Source organism: Gallus gallus, chromosome 2 (genome assembly GCF_016699485.2).
Source record: "Gallus gallus isolate bGalGal1 chromosome 2, bGalGal1.mat.broiler.GRCg7b, whole genome shotgun sequence".
NCBI classification, from domain to species: domain Eukaryota; kingdom Metazoa; phylum Chordata; class Aves; order Galliformes; family Phasianidae; genus Gallus; species Gallus gallus.
The window spans coordinates 2,525,677-2,538,592 of NC_052533.1; the positions used below are offsets into that span (position 1 = coordinate 2,525,677).

The window sequence follows — 12,916 nt, forward strand, 5'->3', positions numbered from 1 at the left end:
AAGTACATTCTGCAAAAGATTTTTCTGCTCTTTAGTATTTCCACACCTGCTTAGTTCAGGCATGTGCTTTGCAAGGCTTTGTCAGTCTGAAGTGCTTAAAAAAGTAAAGTATTAGAAATCTGCCTCTGGATATTAGTTCAGCAGATTTTCACTTTGCTCTCACACCAGTTTTAATCTGGGAATTTTCAAAACCAGGGTTGCATTTTCATAAAACCCAGCTTTGCTGTGCTGTCACGAGGATATGTAAAACCTGCTTTGGCCATCAGTCTGTGAATTGCTCCGGTTAAAACGAGCAGACTAAAATAAAAAACCACAACAATTGGAGTGCAGATTCTGCACTGAGCCAAATGGAAGTCTTCTGAAAGGAGTGTCCACGAACCATTATGTTGGTTGAAGCCTTAGAGACAAACAAGTCAGCTATGCAGAGAGATCAGCAGATACGTAGCTAATTAGATAAATTTTTAAAGTGTTTTTACTGGTGCTTCTAATAATAACCTTGATTACTAAAACTGAAGGGATTTTTAGAGTATAATTTCCTATTCTTCTAATTAAATCTCTTGACTGACTTTTCTGCTCAGAATTAATGACAAACAGAAACCTGCCTGGGCAGCGTGTATTTCTGTTTACATTCATTTATATTTTTTGCTATGTGGTTTTCATTTGGGAACAGCCTGGCGTGTTTGAATTATCAGCAGGCACTCAGGGAACACGTCTTCCCTCTCTTTTGCTCTCACACTGTCAAGTAAATGAATTTTAGATGGACAAGGTGAAAGGTGTCTGCGAAAGCAAAAATTTTTCAGCTGATTTCCAAAAGTTAGGGGCCTCTTTCCATCTCAGCTGCCGTTTGAGTTGAAGATTCATCTCACCTAACACTGAAGGACAATTCCTCCCACTGTAGGGAGGGAATATGAGGCAACTATGGACTGCCCTCCAGAAGTGCCTGCCTCTTCCCAATAGGAGGAAGGCAGGTAGCTCACACTGACTAGGAGTTGTGCTCATCTCATTTACCTTCTTATGTCTCCAGCTGATCTACACACCCCAGTCTGCCTTTGTAATCAGTCAGAGGAGAGAAACAGGCGTTTCTAGGGTACGATTCATCTGCCCCATTTTAGACATCTGCTTAGGATGAGGTGAATCATGGCCTTGCCTCCATTGACTGTGTTGGCTAGACTGGAGAGAATGAACCCTGGGTGAGCGGTTGAGTGGGATGTGTCTGCACTGCAGAAGTCTCCAGGTGAATCATGTCATTACATCTAACAACAGGTATGGCTGAGTTCCTTAAAATTTCCCACCCAGGAAAGGTGAGTGCTGTGCTGAAGTCTGTGCAAAGACCCAAGCTGTAGGAAGGAGGTGAGTCCCTGCAGGAGACAGGAGCCCACAGGAGAAAGCCAAGGAAAGGACCCAGCTAACTTGTTTTCCCTATCTGTGCATCTTGATGTGGGTTTTCTTGAACTTTTGATTAATTCAGGGAAAATCTAGTGGCAGAAAAGCACCTGTGAATGGATCCCATGCCAGACCAAAGGGTGTTTTCACTTTGACTTCACAGTGTACTTTTAATTTAATCGTCAAGCTATAAACAAAACACTGGATCACACTTGATGGACTAAAGACACCTTTTGAAACACTACTTCAGGCTGCAGGGGCTTGCTTAGGGTGTTGCCCCTATGGCCTTGCTGGGCATGCAGAGACTTAGGGTGCCACATCTCCAACTCCAAGTCTATTCACAGCCCAAATGCATGGGAGATAGGAGCTATTCCCAGAAGGCAACTTAGAATACTTTAACTTCTGAAGTTAGATGGCCCTTATCTCTACAAACAGTGAGGAGAAATAGGTGTTTTCACTGAAGCCTCCAGAAAAGAGCACCAACAGTTGCTCTGACTCATCCTTCAGAGAATAGTTCCTCCACTGACAATAGCGAGAGTCTAGGATGGCTCCTTCCAGTACCTAAAGCTAACTTGGGTTAAAATATTTACAGAGCTTGTTCCCACATCAACTAAAGTCACCAGCATACATCCCAAAGCTTTCCTAACAAAATATCCATTGAGGTAGGTTCAACCTGCTGTAAGCTGGGTATGCCATGTTGTGAAGCCAGGAGGAGGACTTTCTTCAGCCACTTCAACAGAACCTAGATGAAACTTTAGGACACCAATTAAACTTCAGTTTATCTGAACAGCCAAACTCATGCCTCTATGTCTTCTGGAAGTTACTGCAGTGGTACAGTGAAAACACAAATCATAGGAAGGGGAGTTTACAGGTTGGTGCCCTCAACTGTTCCTTTCCATTGTTGGGAAGATCATCTAAGATAAAAATTAAAAACATGTAGAAATACTTTTAATTGCTTTTCACACTGCTCCCTCCTCAATGCAGCAGGGAAACAGTCACACCTTACTTTGATCTGTGTTACAGTCTGGAAAGTTTAATCTGCAAAAGACAATCTCATGCAAGAGTCTTGTTCTCAAGGCGTCATCAGGCACTGAGACAGTGAATGTAAATTTGGAGTGTGCAGTCACTTGACTTTCAGTCGGAGCTACAGGGTGGAATCTCAACATCCGTCCATGCACAGTGCCTCTGCTGCTAAACACAGTGAGGTACAGTCCTTTTCCTTTCTTACTTCGAGACTCCGGAGTGTGGTAACGTCAATTAGAGCACCCTCTTTTGGTCTCTAATTTGCTACCAGAATACAGATGTAAATACTTCATCCATCTCTCTAGGGTCAATTCATCTTTAGGAGACTGATGACAAGATATGAACCTTATGAACCTTCTAACCCCACCCATCCCAAGCAAGCAAACAAAACCCATCAACACCGACACCTGAAAAACAACAACCAAAACCATTAGAAAAGACCTGGAAAGACTATAAAGATCATAATCTCATTTCAGTGTTACTCAACTTTCTGGTAGCTCCCATCTTTCATTCCCCTGTTTCCAATGATCAAATCTGTTTTCTTTGCATTTCCCGTTCTCCTACGATCTGTTTCAAAGCCGTCTTCTACATAATGGTGATTTTGAAAATATGGTGTCAAGAAATGGGCCAAGTGGTGAATACTGTGGTCTAACCAGGCATCATCTTCAACTTGTTTAAGCAGCATCTCTTTCTGGATGCATTGACACCAACATCTATTTCACTGGAGAACTCGTGAAGCTCCCATGTTGACAAAAATGCTGATTCCCCTTACAGGTACTGCTCATGTTTAACCCAAGGGAAAGGGTCAAAGAGCCATTCTTTTCAAACCAATTAGCTTTTTCTTGCCATTAGCTCAGTAGGAGCCATGAAAACACTATTCTGTAAGTCCACAGCCGAAGTTCTTGGCTTATCTTTAAGCCTTGCATGCCCTGAAGTGTTTAATTCAACCTCCAGTGAGCATTTTTTTGCCAGCAAAGCTAGAGAGCTCTTCATTTCCCTTATCTCAGTCTATCTGCTCCTTCAGCAGAGTGGTTGTAGATAAGTACCTGGCCACCTTCTTAATAAATTACACGTACTCTCCCTCTTGGAATGGACACCTCAGTCAGTTTATGAGGAAGAAATATGCAGGAAATATATTCTCATAGGTTCTTCAGAATGAAAAAAAAAAAAAAAAAGAGAGAAGGCTTCAGTTCTGGATGACCTTGCTGTACAGCACCACTCTACCAACTTTTCAAGGTCACTACCTTCTCAGTGCGGACTATCAAAAGTCCTTGACGCATCAGGTGCAGCATGTAGAGGCGCGTACACCTACTTGCCTCTTCCTGAATTCTGTTATTCTTGAACTCTGTAGAGGCTCTGTTTTGCTATTCATCTTGGAGAGGCCTTTTGCTGGCTCCAAGTGCTGCCGAGAGCGGATGTCCTTCTGGGATCCCTGACACAGGTAAAGTCACTGCTTTAATTGAATTTGTACAGCGAGAGTGTAACGTCTCTGCAGCAACCCAGCATAAGGACCAGAGAGCACTTAACTCCCCACTGAATATTGAAAACTGAGCACTAGCAGTTACACTGGTTCTTTTGTCTTATACAGATGCACAGTTGCAGCAGAAGTTAAGTCAAAGGATGCCCATCTGCTTATATTCGAAGGAATTAATGTTCACTTCCAGATACACTAGGTCTTTTTCCACTCTGCTCCCTTTGCATGGGCTTCCCTAGCAGGAGGATGACACAACTGCTCCAAATCCTCTCTCACAACCCATTCAGATTTCCAGAGGTTCACCTCACTCTCTTTTCTTTTTTCCCTCATTTTTGTTTAGTCCCTGCAGTTCCTCAGAGCTGTCTATCCAAAATGATACACGCTCACAATGCACTCAGCATCATGAAACTTAAAAGACTGAAATGAGGAAGGTGGCTGGAGAAGTCTCCATAGGTCCTGTCAGGACCTCCATAGGTCCTATAAGGAAAACACAGCATCGTCTCACATGCCCTGCTACTAGGCAAGAGCTCACAGAAAAGCTGCTTGCAGGTGATGAGTGGGCACAGCTGTTACTCCACCCTACAGCACCCAAATTTGGCCCCCAGTGGTGCCCTAACCATCATCCCTACAGGCTGCTGAGGTCAAGACATATGAACTGCATGCATCTGAAGGTGCTAAAAATATGTTTGGGGAGGACATAGCTGTTAGGAGACTCTGAACTGTCCAAAAAAAAATGAGGCTGCTCTGAAAGGTCAGTGGCACCTGAGTGTTCAAGACACTCAAAGAATAGGACCTGTACGTTAACCTTGATTGAGTTCCCAGAAAGACAGGGTGCCTTACAGGGCAGCAATGCATAAAGAAGAGCGTGGTGTCCATCCAACATGCACAGATGGAAGCTAGTAAGGTACCCAAAAGCATTTCCATCGGAGATAGGGACTAGGTGTAGGAGAGGTAGATAAACCTATCATTTCTTCCTTTCCACTTCTATGGCATACACCAGTTTCCAGGCTCTCTGAAACACTTCTGTAGACTTGAATCACCAGATCAGAGATCAGATGGGCAGACAGACAGAAAAATTAATAGATCTGTGTTCATTTTCACAGAAAACCACTAGTTTTCCAAATAAAAAAAAAATGAAGAAAGAAAGGGAAGGGAGCATAACCAAACCCATCATTTTAAATGGAAAAATACATCATTCTGCTAACTATTTTCCCTCTGGATGCATTTGATTCCCTTCTAGGCATGAAAACTGCTCCAGATCTGAGCAATTTAACATGTAATTTATAATGAGAATTTAAATTTGCTTTAGTTGAAGATATCTCAGTTTAAAAATTGAAAAATTGAAAACTGCCTGAACATAAATGAATGACTTGTGAATGCCTATCATGGCAGTTGCAGTGGTATATTTACCTTCTGGTCAATTAACATTTTCTTATTTACAGATTATTCCTGAAAGGTCCACAGAAGGAATGAAGAAACCCTAGCCTGTTGTGAGCCAACGTTCACTGTGCTGAACTTCCAGATTTTTTTTACTGATCTGGAGAGAAAAAGGCTGAAAACTTCTGGATTAACTGTTCTTTTCAATTCTGTTGTTAGAATAGCTTTTCTTTCATCTTAAAGGTGAGGACTAGTGCTATATTTAATTATTATTATTTTGTGTGTGTGTTCTAGCTCTGAAAGTATGTACATAATTGTGTAGCTGGGTCTGATCCTGTAAATATACAGACACGGAGGTAACTTTTCTCCCATGAATAATTCCCTCACCTTTACTCTGCATTAATAATAACGATGGTGATGATGATGCAGCACTGTATTTCTCTAGCACCTTTCATCAGAGGATCTCTGAGCGTGGGACTCATCTCACCCGACTTTGACCATTAAAAGTTGTTAGGCATCTCAGCCAAGTTAGCACTCTCCTCGAGTCCATGGAGCGGGATCAGCACCTCCAGAGGGCAATCGGGCCCATCCTAAGATAGCTGCCTCAGATAGGTGGGCTGAATCATGGAGATGCCCAGGAGGCAGCACTGGCTGGGGAAAAGCTTGGGCGATGAGCGTAAATTAGACGCCTTGTTTTTAGCTGAAGTGAGAGAGCTGGAATCTCACCCATTTTCGCTGAACCTCAGAAGTGCCTGAGGGCTCCTAGGAGGACACTGAGGGAAGCCTTTGCTCGGTGATGGGTGGCAGCTCTCTCTAACGTGAACATGGCAGCTTCTTCCAAATCTAGGTCCAACAATTTGGGTCTAGATTTGGAAAACAGCAGACTCAATGGCAACTTCGTGTGGATGCTAAGAAGGCTGTGTATAATTATTTGAGTTGAGGTTTGGCCGGGACAGTAAATTCCCACAGGAACTAAGGCACACCACAACACTCAGCACCTTCCACTCTGAGTGCAAGAGATGTTGCTTTGACTTTGTCTTCCCTTAGGATCTACACAGCAGAAGGGAACAGGAGAGAATACGAGTATTAACAACCTGGTTCCTTGCAAAAAGTCTTAGGAACTCTTTAATTACCCAAGGCAATTAACTCCTCTGATGTACATGTCATCTGAAAAACAACCCATCCAGCAGAATAATGGCCCCTCAAACCATGTTTTCAAGCCTGGCTCCAGGACCCTGATATTGGTTCCACACCACGTTCCCCATTTGGGTCTTCTCTCTGGAGGTCTCCCCACTGAGATCTGCTTCACTGCAGCTCCATTTACCTCATAAGGTTTGCCAGGATCACAGCACGTGGTATTAGAGATGCATAAGCCTTAACATTTTAATCTGCCACCTACACTGCAGTTTATGAGCGCTGTAAATCTCGTGGTTACAATGAACTCATCTAATGATATTGCTGATGGATAAATTTACCTGGGATGAGGAACAACAGTTACTTGCAAATGAAAGAAGAGTAATTTAAAGTTTCATGTAAACACCTTTGCTGCCTCACTTCTGACTTCTCCCAGCCTAACCCCTACCAGGGTTTCATGACAAATGGAAAGTATGTATGCATGTGTGTGTTTGCTTCTTTCTGCCCTGTGTAGCACGGGTACATCTTGGGCACTGGGATCAGGTTTTACATTTAAAAAAAAAGCACAGATTTTCTGGGTCAGGTGTGATTAATTAGTGGAACAGAGGGAAGAGAGAAGGCAATATATTAGGCAAATACTAGAAAAATGTCTACAGTATAAATAGGTATTTAGACTCCTACAATGAATTTCAATAATAATTAGGAGTGTGGCTAGTCTTACCCTTCCTAGTTCTCCCTCCAGCCCCCAAAGCATCCCAACCTGAACTTTTTAAAATGATCAGCAATATAAATTATATGTTGTGGTTACAAACCTCTCATTAGCACTCATCCCCCTGAACTGAGGTCTGTTCTGGGCTATGTCAGTGCTAAATACCTCGGAGGACTGGGCTCAGAGACCTCAGATGCTTGTGAAGATTGGAATTGGACTTCTAAATTGCTTAAGTGCTTAAATGCTTGGGGGAATTTTATCCTGAAGCTCCTCAGTGATGGAGCCCATTTTGAAATGGGAACCATGGATGGAAAACTGTGTTGTGCTGGTGTTAAGTAGCCCTATGCATGATTTTCTCTGTCCCATCCTCTCATCTCACACACCAAGTTACCTATGCTTCTCACCCATTCCTCCAAGGACACCTTTTGAAGATGCATTTGATCCTACAACACATGCACGTACCCTCGCCCCGTTGTGCACACACACACACACACACACACACACGTCTGTGCATTCCCTCTTTGGCTCTAACTGAGTCATCAGGCTCACCAAATGTGTGAACTCACGCTATAATGTTCTCCCAGAAAAATAACAAATTGATTTCATTTTTACAGGCTACAGCATGCTATATAATTGGAGACACTGCCTTGTCAACTCAGACCGGTCTGACCCGACCAGAGACATTGCTTACAGCTGTTTACGGAGCCATAAACTTTCTTCCTCTTTGTTTTTCCTTCCTTTTACACTCTCTCTCTCTTTTTTCTTTTCCCTTCTCACTCAAATGAGTCCCATGGACACTTTGTGTGCTGCTCGTAAAATACTGTTAAGGAAAATGTGGGAAGCATTGATTTAGACAAGCCCTACCGTCTGTGTTTCAAGTTAACACTGTAATCAATGGGATTTAAATCAATGTAGCTTGGCACATTCCCTGAGCACTCAGGGAGTTATATTCATCTGTCCTTCCTTAACACAGTTTTATGGGGGGCTGTTTTGCATACAGCTTTACACTGTGTAAAAACATTTTATCTTTAAAATACTCAAAGCTTAATGAAATAATTTTATTTCTGTGGGAAAAGATCAAACGCTCGAGTCTCCAAAAAGGTGCTTCCATTCTGAACTACTGAACTGAAGAAAAAAAAGGTAACAAGCCCCAAAGAGCTTTTAATCTAGTAGTACTATCCATCAAAATTTCATTTAGCTACTTCACAATAAATTATGGTTGTGCCTCTTCATATCACCCATCCATCATTAACTCAGCATAGAGTCTACTCCTCCTTTGGTCTAAAATGTCACCAGATTCATTTCATTCGATTCCTCCAACAAGCTCCAAACTAGATCAATGCTAAAACCAGCTGTTCCAAAGCCACAGTGTAGGTGTGAATGCAGCTTACACCATCTTTGAAGACCACCTCTGTACACAGAATGGACGTAGGGCTAGGGAGAATACTCATCTGATTCTTGGCCCAAACATAGATGAGAAAGGGACATAAGAATTGGACAGGGAAGAAAAACATTTTTCCTCCAAAAATGCAAGAGATTTCCAGGTCTGTATTAGTCTTTTGAGGAAAAAAAAAAAAGGAAAAAGTGGAAAACCCTGTAAGGCAGAGACCTCCTGAACTTCTCCTTCCCTCTATTTTGGAAAGGCTGCAGCAAAAGACGTGTTGTTAATACAACAAAGAATACACATGCGAAAGGCCATAAGGAACATCTCAACCTAAGGGAAGGTCAGCCCTTGTTCAGAGATCAGAACAAGTTTTGCAAGGCTCCACAGTACCTAGCCATGAAGCCATGAGACCCATCATTTTTTCCTCTTTTTTTGTCACTTGTAAAACTTTTTATTTATTTATTTATTTATTTATTTATTTATTTGAATTCAATGGCGATTTCTGGAGTTAAAAAAAGAAAAATCTGGAATTTTATTTATTTATTTATATATTTATTTATTGCAAAGAAGCTGTTTTGCATTGGAAAATATCCTCCTGTCTCTTTGACATGTTTCAGCTAGATCCCAGTAAAATTAAGGAGGCACGGACTGATGAGTCGCTCAAAGGTACAGGAAAAGTGCCAGTGTAGTCCTGGCATTTGTATATACTTTGAGAATGAAATAAAAAAATCTTCTCAAAGATCTTCTCTGACAACAGAGCAATAACAAGAATAACAAGAGCAATAAAACTTGATGCAGGGAAAAAAAAAGAGAAAGATTAACTTCGTTTTGCAGTGCTGACTTCTCTACCACTGCTTGTGGATAAATCTTGTCTGCTGAAATGGATGCACTGGATCTCTGTCATTTTCCCAAATTTATTCTGATCTGGCTGGAACAGGCAGGGACATTTCAGGCATAAAGCAGCCTAATTTTCTTGGTTTCCTGAGGAAAACTCCCAAAATTTCTATGTCTCTGTCAACAGCATAACATTAAATCAGTCTCTGAGATGAGAAGCCATATAGATGGATAGACAGACAGATAGATAGGTGAATATGAATCTATTCATAAGCAGCTTGCTTTTCTTTGCCATCTTCTTTGGACTAAAAGAGGCCACTCACTCTAAAGATCTCCAAGGCTATTTGCCCAAAAAGGGTGATTTGAATGAAAAACTCTTCCAGCCTGCTGACTCACTAAGCAACTGACCCAGACCTATTCTCTACAAGAAGACGGGAGAACTACTGCACCAGACCACAGAATCATAGAGTCACTAAGGTTGGAAAAGACCTCTGAGATCATCTCGTTCCAACGGTCAACCCATCACCACCATGACCAACCCATCACCACCACAGAGAAGGGCTGAGCTTTCTTCTCCTGTTTCCTTTCCCTAAAAGTACTGGAGTTTGGTGCTCACACACCAGGAGCCAAGTTTCGAAGAGTTCCTTCTCCAGGTGACTCAGCAGATGTGGTGCCTTGATGTTCCTCAGAACGGCATAACCACTCTCCAGCCTAGGAAGTTCTCAGTGAGACTGGTGAGCCAGTGGCTGGCTGAAAGAAGGCTGGTGGTGGTCAGGGGAGAAGCTGGGCTGAGATAGGATGTGTGTGTAGGTTTAGAGGAGCAAAAGTGGGTCCTGAGAGCAGGAAAAGCTAACCCCAAATCTCCGACTGGGAGGATGAAATAAGAGGCAGGATGAAGAGCAACGACCATAGCAATGGGCTGGTTTTCCCTTCTGTGCTCGGGGTATGGAGCCTGCAACATCTGGGAGCTGCACCTGCAGACCTCTGCGCAGCACCGCAGCCCTAATGATTTCTTTCTGAAAGTGGTTGGGGAAATGCAGACAGGCTGCCAGATAGTGATCAGCTCGCAGAGGGGTGATCACTATTAGGCAAAGATACCAGCTTTGACATGCAGCGAGGGAAGCAGCCAAGAATTTGGGAAAGCAATCCCAGCTCTCTGCTGCACGCTCCCGTGCCAAGATGCCTCCTGTGTTTACTTTAGAAACCAGAGACGAGCCCTCCTCTTCATAATAATAATAAAGCTGCAGGGTCACTCAGCTTAGCAGGTGGCTTCCTTCCAGCTTGGATTTCTCCTTGTTACCTGCAGAACTGATGCACTGATGTTGCTGGGGGATTATGCAATGTTCATAATTACGTTTCGCAGGAGATCTGAGCAGTGACAACGGGAGGCTGTGGGAAGGAAGCTCTACGGGTGAAAATAAATCAACCCACAGATCTCATGGAATCACAGAGTCGTTAAGGTTGGAAAAGACCACTAAGATCACCAGGTTCAACACCAACCCACCCCACTGTGGCCACTGACCACGTCCCTCAGTGCCACATCTCCACGGTTCTGGAACAGCTCCAGGGATGGTGACTCCACCACTTCCCTAGAAAACCTCATATGGAACTTCTGGACATTGACCAGGAGCCCAAGTAGCCACAGGAAACCACACAGCACTCCTCAGCTGGAGCTCACTGCTCTATTCATGCAACAGAGGCAGATCTGTCGCACTAAAGAGCTGCATAGCAATGGCCCTGGTTGCTCATCCTGCAGATAATCCCATGCCCAAGGATCAGATCCTAAATAACAAGTGGTGCCTTCTGTAGGAGGGACAGAGACAGAAATTACGCCAGAATATTCCCCTGCGTTTCTTTTCCATTCATATTCAATCAAAACCTGGAGCTCTGGATGAGATTGTACTGAAATCCTCAAAACATAAACTCCCCAAAGCTTTTTGTGTATGTTTGCCATTTTCTTCTGTGATGCAGGGAAACCTGAACCATCACAGTGTTTTTTCCTTCCTATTGGTACAGTCATCTACCTGAGATTTTTCACTAGGTGAGATTTAGTTAAAACATTCACTTTTCAAGAGTTCTTTTTCTTTATTTTCAAACACAATGAAATATTTTGTTTCAGTACAAGCAGCTCATTCTTTGCATTTTCCACACTGCAACAATTTTTAGCTTCATAATTATTAATATAATTATTAATCTCGTGTGCTTTAGAACACTGAAAAGTACAAATCTTGAGATATTTTGACTGGCCTGAAGTACTCAGTTGAACAAATCAGAATTACAGCAACTCATTTTGGTAAAGAAATAAAGAAGTTTTCAACATTCCGTGTTGCCTGGAGAACAGATGTATGAAGTTTTCAGGGTTTGTAGAGAAGCAATATATTAAGTGGCATACAGCCTTCATACTTCAGAAGGCCTTGCACAACTCTTGATTTTACTACTTGCAACAAAGCATTGTGTACTATTTGGAACAAAGCATTTGCATCAGAGCGTTGATGTGCTCAAATCATTAATTAATGGTACTCCTTTTCACAAATTATTATTAAGGTCCAAAGCTTAGCAGGGATAAAACGGGATAAACTAATTTACGTGACTCAGCGATGTCTGGAGATTTGACAGCAGAAAGATGTCAGGGTTTTAAAGGTTTCTAAGCGCTTCAGCTACTGAACATTACCTCATTTGTGACTAAATCAAGTGGACAAAGACAGCTTTCTTGAAGGAACAGCCTATTCCTTAACTGTTGGGCTGCAAGGCTGAACGTGGCCATGAGAGCAAAGCCATGAACACAAGCACATGTTTATCCCCGATGCCACCATCAGATGTTTTCTGCCTCCTGTTCCCTTCCCTTTCTCTGTTTGCCCACGCACAGACACACCTATTGACACATCCCAGTCAGTGGAGGCACAATTTACAATTTCTCTGTCCTAGCACACCCAAGCTTCGCCAGAAACATTGGGTGCCCCAAAGGAGCTCTCTCTTACATCTTTTTTTTTTCCTACTAATATTAATGATATCTGGAAATTAGAAGCCCAGAACTAGGTGGGTCAACTATGCAAAACCTGGGGAGACATTTCAAGATGCAGTTTGACTGGCTGCACGTGGATGTGTCATACCCCTACAGCTGCCCATGGGGATCCTATCTGGCACCCAGGTGCCACAACACCTGTGTGTAGGACAGGTCTTCTTGTAGGACCTGTGTGGAAGCTACCAGCCCCATGTGGGTGTCGTGGACACTGTCTGGAATCTATGGTGAAAGTGGATGCTTTGATGTGGCCCACTGGACTGAGTGGGATTCAGCCCAGTGTTATGCAGAAGTCTAAAGCAAAGACTGGAGCGAGCCATCCCACGTTTCCCAAACAGCCATGGGAGAGAAAAGAGCATAATTAAAACACAAGTCATCTGGCCTAGTTTAGATTCTGTTTCAATTTGAAACAATCTAATCAAGCTGTAGATGTCCCTGTTCTTTGCAGGGGCGTTGGATTAGTTGGCCTTTAAAGGTCTCTTCCAAATCAAACAATTCTAAAATTCTATGATTCAAAGTAAAATGCTGGATTCCACTCGACAGATAGTATAACTCAGATATGAATTACTGATACTGGGG

At 42.8% G+C, this 12,916-nt stretch overlaps 1 protein-coding gene across 4 annotated transcripts in view; it reads right to left on the reverse strand.

Moving 5' to 3' along the window:
- Positions 1–12,916, reverse strand: part of WNT3A (Wnt family member 3A) — a 90,881-nt gene that overhangs the window by 44,335 nt on the left and 33,630 nt on the right. The gene's annotated exons all lie outside the window — the stretch shown is intronic.